The sequence below is a fragment of the Mus caroli genome, unplaced genomic scaffold (genome assembly GCF_978045245.1).
Source record: "Mus caroli unplaced genomic scaffold, Mus_caroli_1 scaffold_16, whole genome shotgun sequence".
NCBI lineage: Eukaryota > Metazoa > Chordata > Mammalia > Rodentia > Muridae > Mus > Mus caroli.
In genome coordinates this window covers 30,253,453-30,262,309 of record NW_028227271.1, presented here as the reverse complement: position 1 = coordinate 30,262,309, position 8,857 = coordinate 30,253,453, and positions in this window count along the sequence as shown.

Here is an 8,857-nt window from a genome sequence, read left to right as displayed (position 1 = left end):
GTATATGAGTACATTGTCGCTGTCCTCAGCCACACCAGAGAGGCCATTATATGGTTGTCAGCCACCCTGTGGTTGCTGGGAATTGAACTCAGGAACTTTGGAAGAGCAGTCAGTGCTCTTAACCATTGAGCCATCTCTCCAGCCCCAACATGCAATGGCTTGATTCTACTGGGTGAATGTGGCCTGAGTGTAGAATGCCATCCCCACTCCAGGCTGTGTGGCCTTGGGCACACTCCCTAACTCCCTGTGCCTCTGCTTTCCCTCTCTAGGAGTAGCTGTGATGTGTTGCTCCCACAGGACTGGGCTGCAAGAGAAAATATGCTAAAACAGGGGATGTACGCTAGATCGCCTTAGGCAGTCTGGGGGGGGGGGCAAGGGACCAATAATCCCATAGAACTCTGTCCGTGGCAGGCTGGGAGCAAGGCTGAGAGTATCTTAACCCAAGCTGTGCCCCTGTTGTACCTCAAACTGACTTTGATAAAAACTGTGGAGCATTTGCGGCTGTGTGGGGAGTGTCTGCATGGGTCCCCTATGCTGAGTCACTGCAGCTGGAGGAATAGTACCTTTCCCCAGGTACCTTGGCCCAGCACAGGAAACTGGGGGCAAATTGTGCCCAAAGACTTTTGATGCTTGAATCTCCAGGAAAGCAGGCCAATCTGGCTTCTAGCAGAGGAGTCTTTGCTTTTGGCCACTGAGTCTCTGTGGCGGGGCTTGGTGATGTCTCAGGACATCTGGTGACAAATTCTGGAATCTGGTTTCCTCTGCTTCCTCCAAGTCTGAGGACACAGCGGTCTAACCTGAACTCACTGGGTCCTTGGCTTCTGCTCTGACCTAGCCCTTCTAACTATCATCCAGGGCAGAAGGTAGGGGACTTGGATGGCATTGGGGAGCCTGGTTTTGCATAGATGCTTCCTGTTCTGCCAGGAGAGAGGAAAGATGGGGCAGAACACGTGTCAGACCCTGAGTCTGGCGCACAGCGGCCACTCAGCAGTCACCAGCTCTAACTCCAGATCCATGAACTAGCACACCCATCCCCAGCCCCTGAAGGTTTCCCCACACTTCGAGGAAAGCCAAGCAAGACATGTCAGTGTTAGGTTTCAAACCTGGCACAAAGGGCTAACTGAGGTGTCTCTTTAACATATCACAGCAGACCTGGCTGACAGGTTCTCCCAGCATCCCTCAGCCCCTATGCATTACAAGGTATGGCTAGCATACCCCACCCCTTAGCCTAAACTTCTCCAGCCCAGAAGTTGAGATGCCCTTCCCCCAGCTGCCCTTTGGTATACAATCCAGCCATTTTGGTTACCCGGCCTGTTTGCTCTGCTCTTTCCTCTTCTGACTCTCCCCTTTCTCCTCCCCGGTCTTCTCACATGGTCCAAGTCAGGGTTATGTTCACTCTGGACTCTCCCAGCTGTCCTTCCCTGTGACTACACTCTCCCTTTGTTCTACAATAAATCTCTCCATCCTCACAAGGGATAGTCATGTCCTTTCTTCTTTCTTTCTTTCTTTCTTTCTTTCTTTCTTTCTTTCTTTCTTTCTTTCTTTCTTTCTCTCTCTCTCTCTCTCTCTCTCTCTCTCTCTCTCTCTCTCTCTCTCTCCCTCCCTCCCTTCTTTCTTCCTCCCTCCCTCCCTCCCTCCCTCCTTTCTCCCTCCCTCCCTCCCTCCCTCCCTCCCTCCCTCCCTCCCTCCCTCCCTCCCTCCCTCCCTCCTTTCTTTCTTTCTTTCTTTCTTTCTTTCTTTCTTTTCTTCATTCGGCCAGGTGGCGCCTGAAACCCCATGCCATCTAGGTATCTTGCTAGGGTGCCAACTGTGTGGTCTCAACCAACTTTGTCATGACCAGCTGCCAGCACACCCCCTTCATGCCTCTGTACCTTACAGGTGCTGTTCCTTCGCCAGCCCTTCCCACCTTCAGTGGCCTGAAGCCTCCTGGTGTGTCCTAGGCTAATGTCACCCAGACCTGTGAGTCTGTCACTCTTGGGGACATAGTGCATGGCCTGCCAACTCTTAAAAAGCATCCTTAGATGATACTGGATGACCTGGGGTGCTCGTACCCCAGATCAGATGGTGACCCCTTCTCAACAGCGTTTTATAGTTCAGCCTTGCAAGCTAGCAGATCAAGGGAGAGGTCAGTTTGAACCCTCTGATTGCTAGGGCAGGGCAATCCCAGTTATCAAGAGGCTAAGATAGGAAGAACATAAGTTTGAGGCTGTGAGATCCTGTTTCAAAAACACTAACCAACCATGGTCCTCTCATGGCAGAGATTGCTACTCTCTGGGAAACAAGGGCACAGGCTCCCCTAAAAAAGGCTTGATGGAAGAAGGTCAGCTGCTCTATGAAGGGGACGATGAGAGATTTGCCATTAGTGGGGTGCCTTCAGTCTCTATAGCTCCGGAGAACCATGCGACCCTCTGGTGGCAAACGCTTACAAGTGCAGAGGGCATTTGGCCTCTCGGAGCTCCTGTCCCTGAGTTCCCCCTGCTGGAGACTCGGGAAATGGGAACGAGGTGTAGGTCCCACGCTTCAGCACAGGGAGAGAGAATCATCTTCAGGTTCCAGAGGTCAGAGATTGAGTTTTTTCTTCTGGATTCTTATGCCCCTGCCCCAGGGATGAGGCTTCAGTTGTCCTTAGCCTGGACCTCCATGTCTGTCCCTGTCCCTCCCAAACCTCCCCGGCGCTCCTACCCCCCCCCCCCCGGGGGGGGGCGGGACGGACGACTGACCACTTTTCCCACAGGCTTCCTCCAGGGGGCGCCCATACCCAACAGGTACAGCCACCCGCTAGGCTCCTTTGTGGGTACTACAGGCTTTCCAAATCCTGGTTCAATGGATTGTCTGTCCGTCTGCCCTCTGTGGAGTCTTGTTTGGATGCCTGAGGCATTCTGTGCCACCCCATTCCCTGAAGCTTCCTGCTGTACTCCCCAGTCTATCTGAATGTTGCCTGGGAGTCATATCAGCGTTTTTCTTCTCTTCCTTCTACCATTTGAGGGACCCGGGAAGAGGATAAGGGGAGGGGTGTGGGACCAGGGAAAGAGGTAGGGGATGAGGACCGGGACTGGGGTCGAGACTCAAGGGGACCACGACAGAGGACGATGGTCCAGTCATCAGTCCTCCATTGTTCTCTCTCCCCTGTATCTTGCTCCTCCTGACCATTTCAGAGGCCCTAATCTAACTTGGTCAGAACAGCAGAGCAACCAAATGACAAGTTAGGTTTTCCATTTCAACCAAATCACAAACTCCCTGTTATCCTCCACGGAGGACTAGAAACCCCAAGGCAGAAACAGGGCTGTTCTGCTCTGGCATAGAGTGGTCATTGCCGGGCAGCCTAGTCATGGTCTGAAAGGCCCTTATTTAACACACAGAGGGACTACCACTGCTGAGGCCAAAGGGGAGGGGTGGTTAGAGATGCAGGGTCATGCCCCTCTCCCCTCCAGCCATATGGAGGTGCTGCAGGCTGATTGCAGGCCTGCTTCAGGTTGCCTTCCATGCACCATCAAGCAAGGAAAAGTCTGTGACACTTCCTGGGTCCATAGGTTCAGCCCAGGGCTGGCTGTGCCTGAGGATGGGCACATCAGGGACCCCAACTAAGAATTTTCAGGGACCATTTTATACACACTACACACTACACACACACACACACACACACACTCACACACACACTCACACTCACATACACACTCACACACACTCACACACACACTCACACACACTCACACACACACACACACACTCACACACACACATACTCACACACACACTCACACACATATATTTGTTATTGTTTTGGTTAAGATTTTCCCCTCTGGTTCTTTATTTTATGTATGTGAGTACACTATATCTGTCTTCAGACACACCAGAAGAGGGCACCAGATTCCATTACAGATGGTTGTGAGCCACCATGTGGTTGCTGGGAATTGAACTCAGGACCTCTGGGATAACCACTGAGCCATCTCTCTAGTCCTTCCCCTCTGGTTCTTATGAAGCGTGTTTCCTCGTGTCATTACATAAAAGCATCTAAGTCATTTGACTGCATCTTGTCTTCCTGTCACAGTTGACCCTCACGATGGGTTCCTTCCTGTTCTCTGATAGCCCAGCTTGTACTTCATCTCCCCACCCCACAACTGGCATATCTCACTTGAGATGGTCTCCCCTTTCCTGCAAAGGGCATATTTATTCTTTGTCATGGCTGAATAAAGCCCCACTGTGTATAAATGCCACAGTTCTTTATCCATTCAGCTGCGACTCCGTTGTCAGAGCCGATGGACGGTAAACACGGATGAGCAGGTGCGTCTGTGGGCTGCTAACTCAGATTCCTTTGTGTACACACCCAAGATATGGCATTTGTAGAAGGGAAAAACATACCCCAGGGAGGCAGGTGGCCTGTCCAAAGTCGCACGTCTGGGACCAAACACATGGGTTTCCATGTGTGCACGGGCGTGTACTGGTGTGCTCTTGGAGGGTTGAAGGACATGAAGCACAGGCGTCTGAACCAAGATGGAGAGGTGAGTGGGGAGGTGCAAGATTAGGGTGCCTCATCTTAGCCACTGATCCATGAGTCTTTAAGGACCACCTCTGCAGACCCATTGGAGCCTTGTGAGACCCCCCTGACCCTCTCAATTAGCTGGTAGGGCATACTGAACCCTCCAGCTTCCATTCTGGACAGACCTGACCCCACTGACCCTCAGAGACCAGTGTAATCGTCCCTTTTCCATGAACTCCTTTCTCCCCAGAACTGACTCTTACACCCATTGAGGGCTCAGTGTCCCTCCTAATGGCCACCTGTGGGCAGCATGGGAGGGTGGCACTGACACAGTATTCTGGTTTCAGTGGTTGGACAGGTGGTGGGCACCACTTGAGAACATGCCGTGCCTGTGGTATATAGAAGGTGAAAGAATAGGATCTCTGGCTGACATCTGGGGTCCTGACACCTAAGAGCTCCAGATGGGGTCCTGGCCCCTGAGGGTGGGGGTGCAGGGATATGGCTGGCCGGCTCCCTCATGCTTGCCAGCAGCTAAGACTGTCCTGGGGGGAGAGTCCTAGTGATACTGGAAAAATGGGGATGCCCTCTTAGGGTTTTTAGTGTCACTCATAAAATAATGTAAGAAAAACTCAAATGGAAACTTGAGGACAATTTTATTAGAGATGAAACAAAACGAAACAGCCGGGTGGTGGAAGTCACACCTTTAATCCCAGCACTTGGAAGATGGAGACAGGTGGATCTCTGTGAGTTCCAGGCCAGCCTGGTCTATAGAGCGAGTTCTAGGACAGGTAGAGATACAGCTAGGATAAAACTCTGCCTTGAAAAGCCACCAAAAGCAGCCAACCAACCAACCAAAAACAAATTGTGAATCTTGGCAGCTGCTCGGAGCAGGAAATGGAGGAAAAGCCACTCAATTAGAACCCCACAGAGGTCAGGCACACAGTGAATAAGCATGTAGGAGAGGGGATCTTTAGATAAAGGGAAGAGAGCCCATGATGTTGGGGAAGCTCAGAGTGTTACAAAAGCATGCTTAGAGAGGAGCTAGAAGGAAAAGGAAAGCCCTGAATTGTGGCAGACTTACAAAGCCTCACGGTTGTGGTCTGGTGAGTTCTGCACTGGGGAGGGAATCCGGGGAAAGGAAAATCACGTTATCTCATGAAATGAAGTTATTCTGCGCATCTCTTTGGCACCTTCCAAAGTGAGCCTGCCTTCCTAGAGTTAGTTCCTCGGCCAGGTTAGTGTGTTGATCCCGCCCAATTGAAATGTTAGGTCTCTACTCAGGCCAGAGATTCTATTCACCTGACCAGGAGGTTTTTATTTCTAAAAATAAAAACCCAATATGGATTCCTCAGACTTTACTGGGCTCTTCTTTGTTCCTCTCTACTGCCTGCTCCAGGCTGGACCCTGGACTCCAGAGAGCTGTGTGGTGCCTTAGGATTCCCCATAAGAGGGTAGAGATTCTCTGAAACTTCAGTGCTCTCTTTTGGCCATGCAGTATTCACAAGTCTTGGTAAAGCATCTCACTGCTTAGCCTTAGAGGACTGGGTATCAACCAGCCTGGAGCTATTCCGAGGGTTAATGGGCTGGGTCTCAGTGCATACCTAGAGTGGTATATCCTATGGCCAAAGTGATCTGTGGCTGTACCTCCCTGCACCTTAGCTTCCTGTCCTGAGTGGGTGGTGGTAGAGACCCTGTGTTACCATATTGCCTCTCACTGTCCTCAAAGCCAGCCCACAAGACAGGCTACAAGTGACCCTGAGGTAAGACCGCATCAGCAGTTCTCAACCTGTGGGTCATGACCCTTTCGTGGGGGTCCTTCACAGGGGTGGCCGTGGAGCACTGGAAAACACAGATCTTTTAAAAAAAAACTTATATATTTATTATATGTTAAGTACACTGTAGCTGTCTTCAGACACCCCAGAAGAGGGCATCATAATTCATTACGGCTGGTTGTGAGCCACCATGTGGTTGCTGGGATTTGAACTCAGAACCTTTGGAAGAGCAGTCAGTGCTCTTAACCTCTGAGCCATGTCTCCAACCTGAAAACACAGATCTTTACATTACGATTTAAACAGTAGCAAAATTACAGTTATGAAGTAGCAATGGAAATAATTTTGTGGTTGGGGATCAACACAACATGAAGGGTGTGTATTAAAGGGTGGCAGCACTAGGAAGGCACTAGGAAGGCTGAGAACCACTGCCCTACACCCTTTCAGGGATCTTGAAGCCACAAGATTCTGAGTCAGAATCACGAAACTGCTCCCTCGGAGGGTAAGGACTGAAGGGCAGTAAAGCCAAAGCCAGAATGGTCCACATGGTCGGGTATGACCAGAATCACCACAAGAGGGCGCTAACGTGCCATGTCTCACACTAACACTGGCAGGCTGCAGCATGGTGGGCAGCTTGGTGTCTCTGCATCTTCATGGGCAGGAGCCTCTCCTTAAAGGGTACTTCCGGATGCTGGAGCCACCAAAGACGGTGGCAGGTGTCAGAAGAGTCCAAGGGAGCAGGAGGTTGGGACACACCTGTCCCTTCCCTTCAAGGAGGCTCAATTGTTCCTATAGGATGCCCCACTTTTTTTTTTTCCTGGATGCTCTGACCAGAGGGGACTCTCTGGGGACTCCTTGCTCTCTGCCTGCTGAGTGTCAGCCTCCTTCCTGAGAGGAGAGCCTGGGCATTCAGGCACCCATTTTTGCTTATCTGCTGTGCCTACTGACTGGCAGACACCAGGAATGCTCTACTCTGAAGCCTAGCCCCATATGCCTTCCTTGATGCTCCTAATTGCTGGACCTGAGGTATCCAAGTGGGCTGTCTGGCTCCCATCTATACCCTGAACTGGGCAGCCTGTTACAATGATCAACAAATGTGTCGGGGAGCCAGCAGGTTCTAAGCTTGCCAAAGGAGTTCCTTCTGCCCCTCTCCATGAAAGGATGCAAGCTCTGATGTCCCCTACCCCTTACTATCATGTAGCCTCAGAAGCTCCACGTGGACAGTAGTTACCTCCACGCCACCCCATCTTGGGAAGGGAAGCATCTCTCACACAGGAGCCAGCCATGTTGCTGTAACACTTGTTCAGTCTCAGCCTGCATGGGCTCAGTGCTTCCTTTCCATGCCAGGATGACCGACAGACATTACCATTTCTTGACGCTAGATCATGCACAGGCATCCCTGCTTCTTGCCTATTCTCCACTTGACTTACAGAGAACGTTGGTGTGGATGCTCATGCAGCCCAAGAGGGAATTTCCCAGAGGGCTTTGAGCCTGCATCTTGGAGGTTGATCCTAAGTCTAGCCAGCTACAGATGGTCCATTGTATCTCTGGCTGACTATCTCTGTATCATGGTCTGTTTGGCTATAGACCTGCAGCTAACAACAGTTTGGCTGTTTCAGGCTACTTGGATGTTGTTTAACTGCCATTGCGACTCATCACGGCACAGCTAAGCCTCTGATAAATGAACCAGCACAGTGGCACAGTTACACAACAGGGGACCCAGGAACGAGCCATACTACCATGGTCTCTACAGTTCTTCCTTCGTGCTGCCCCAGTGCCTTGCTTCCCTCCAGCTGTCTCTGTTTCTTGTCAGGGACACTGCTGCCTGCTTCAATCCCCTTCACAGCAGCAGAGCCTGTGATGGGGGAGTTGGCTTTAGTCGAGTCATTATGGGAGAGGAGGGACCCTAAGTGAGGAAGCCAATACACAAGTGTGCTCCCGAGGTTTCCCTGGTTATAAAACTCCAGGGCACATTTTCCAGAGACAACGGGAGACCTGGGGATAGATACCCGAGGGTAGCAGGGTAAGATGCTGGGGTGTGTTTCTACTGCTGGCTTCCCTGCTCTGGGAACTGGCCTGAGGCCATTCCTTTTGTACTTCGGGGCTCCATACCATAAGAGGTGAGACTCTGTCAGTGAGGGGAAGGCTGTGTTCTCTAGATGGCCACACCCACTGAAGTGAATTAGGATGGCTATGGGAGGTGGCTCAGAGCAGGTACCACATTGCACCTCATCCTATTTGAATCCTCTCTGGCCTTCTTTTTACCACAAGCTCTTTGTCTCTTTCCTCACGCCTATCCTCAGGAAGGGTCCTTATGGATTTACATTAGAAGAGTGTGTCTTGGGTTGGCAAAAGCAAGCAAGTATGGCGAGTGCTGTCTTGCTCCGTCTTCTCCATGGCCCTAGGATTAGAATTGTTAACCACCACTCTCTAGAGATGGGAAGACAAGTCGGGGGTTACATCATGGGGCCCAAGGAGGGGGGCTCAAAAGTCACTTCTGTGGCATTGGCCTTACAATTTCTCCACCCCCCCCCCCAATCCGGATGGATCCTGTGTCTAGCTCAGCATTTCCCTAGCCAGGGCCCCTCCTTTCTAGCCTTGCTGACCTGGG